Source organism: Mirounga leonina, unplaced genomic scaffold (assembly GCF_011800145.1).
Source record: "Mirounga leonina isolate KUSES-001 unplaced genomic scaffold, KU_Mleo_1.0 Mir_125, whole genome shotgun sequence".
Lineage (NCBI taxonomy): Eukaryota > Metazoa > Chordata > Mammalia > Carnivora > Phocidae > Mirounga > Mirounga leonina.
The window spans coordinates 25,756,342-25,758,663 of record NW_023270305.1 but is presented as its reverse complement, the minus strand read 5'-3'; positions in this window follow the sequence as shown (position 1 = coordinate 25,758,663).

Below are 2,322 nucleotides of genomic sequence, written 5' to 3'. Positions count from 1 at the left end.
AAGATGCAGGTTTTGAATATTTATTAACTTGTCTGTTTTTCTTGCCAAATTAAGAATTCTGGGATTAAATTAAATTAGTATGACTTCCATGTTCCCATCTGTTACAGTAAGAAACAAAAGGAGGGATTATTTTGGAAAGTTATTTTATCTATGAAAAATTTTTAAAACCATGTATTAGTAGAAATTGTTTATTGGATAATTTCATGTTTATAGTTCCACACCTGGTAAATAATATAAAATATGATGACTTTACATTCACCTTTTTGCAAAAATTAGGAGAGAAAATAGATTTATACTGAGCTGAAAATTAGAACTCAACCAATATTTTTTAAAAAGCAAATGTGGTTGTTTTTTGACCACTCTGTGCGTACCAGCACTTGCCTCTTCACTGATTTCATGGAACCTAAGGTGTTAACAGTTTTTCTGTGACTATTCCCAAGTGGAATAATACTAAATGGGCTGCAGAAGCACCCATTTAAGCACCTCTAAACCTGACTGTGAACTAAATTAATTGCAAAATAAGTGCTCTGTTCTGAGTTCTAATATGTTGCTTATTTTATTAAACTTCAGTTGAGGAATGTTTACTTACATCTATATAGGACCACCTCAGTTTTATATTCTCTCATATATCATATATACCAAGAATATATTGAAGACTACTCATTTGATCTTAAAGTAGAAAAATGCAAATTAACTCAACTTGATAAACATTCATTTACCTTGATATAGAGTGGATATACATTTTAAATGAGACAGTGTCCAATACTGAATTGTTTATCAAATGCGGAGAGAATCCAAGTCCTAGTTTTGATTATTATAGACCTATGGGAAAAAAAAAACACACAGATACACACACAGAGACAGTCCTTGTTTTGCTCAGTTCCAGTGTGCATGAATTTTAGTTATGGTGATTTGGTTAAATAACACCACTCCCCAGAAATACAGTTCAAATTTTAATTATAGTATACTAACCGTGAACAATTGCATAAAGTACCAGATTTATTATGAGTTCACTGGCCCACAGATCACTGCATAAATAACAGAAGTGCATCATGATCAATGACCAGTTATGTCATTTCTCTCAAAGTTTGTCCATGAGTGGTCCCTGCTCACCTGTTAGTTCATGAACTGGCAGCATGTCCCAGAATAAGTGATGCCAGGAAAATACTCCACATTAAAGGAACTCTCAAAGATATTTCAAACATTGCAAGCATAGAAACTAAATTGTTGGGAGTTAACCTAAACTTAGAAAGAAGTATGATAGTTTGCTAAGGCACAGAAAAGGTCTTTCATTTATAAAAGGTCCTTTCAGGGTGCCTGGATGGCTCAGTCTGTTAATCGTCTGCCTTCTGCTCAGGTCATGATCCCAGGGTCCTGGGATTGAGTCCCTCATTGGGCTCCCTGCTTAGCGGGCAGTCTGCTTATACTTCTGCCACTCCCCCTGCTTGTGCTTTCTCTCTCTGTGTCAAATAAATTAAATCTTTTAAAAAATAAAATAAAATAAAAGTTCCTTTCATATATAAAAGGTCCTTCACATAAATTATATGAGAAGAGTAAGGAAAGCATTGTTCAAACGACCCTTGCTCATCTTTTTACAAAGAAATAAAACACTTTAATTCTTAGGGTTTCTCGTATTACAAATTACAGTGTACTAAATAAATATTAATTTTACTGTTTTTTTCATTCTTCTACACATTTACAACTGACAGAGAGCTTTGAATGATTTGACAAAAATTTTAAAGATCAAGGAACAATCATAATTTTTCTCATCAGTTATTAAGATTCCACAGTCTCAGGCTTTACCGTCAGGTTTCATAGTACTATGCTGCCATACGAAGGACTACATATATGATGTGATTAAGGTTTTAGCCTCCAGTTTGAAATAGACATATATGTCTTCATCTGAGAGTAATTTCAGTAAGTGATGAGAGACCTTAACTGATCAATAATAAAGAAATATATTTCTGGTGAGAGATTTAATTTTTCTAACTCAACTGAAAAGAAAACATCATTCTGATCTTCGTCTGAATTCTTAGTAAGAAAGACCTCTACAGTAACAAAAGGAACGGTGCTTTCTCAAGGACAGAACTGAGATAGGAATAATCTCCCATAATATCTGATGACTTAGCAAGATTAAAATGAGAGGTTTCTGTGGACCTTTCTCTCTTAACAGCAGCTATTGATCCTTTTTTCTTTTTGACAATTATTTAAGACCTTTATTAACAGGTGCTTGCTGTTGACTTTTTAAAAAAATATCAAGTTGTAAACTTTCATTACAAATGAAAAATGTGGTTCTTAAAAATCTCAACTTGACTAGATATG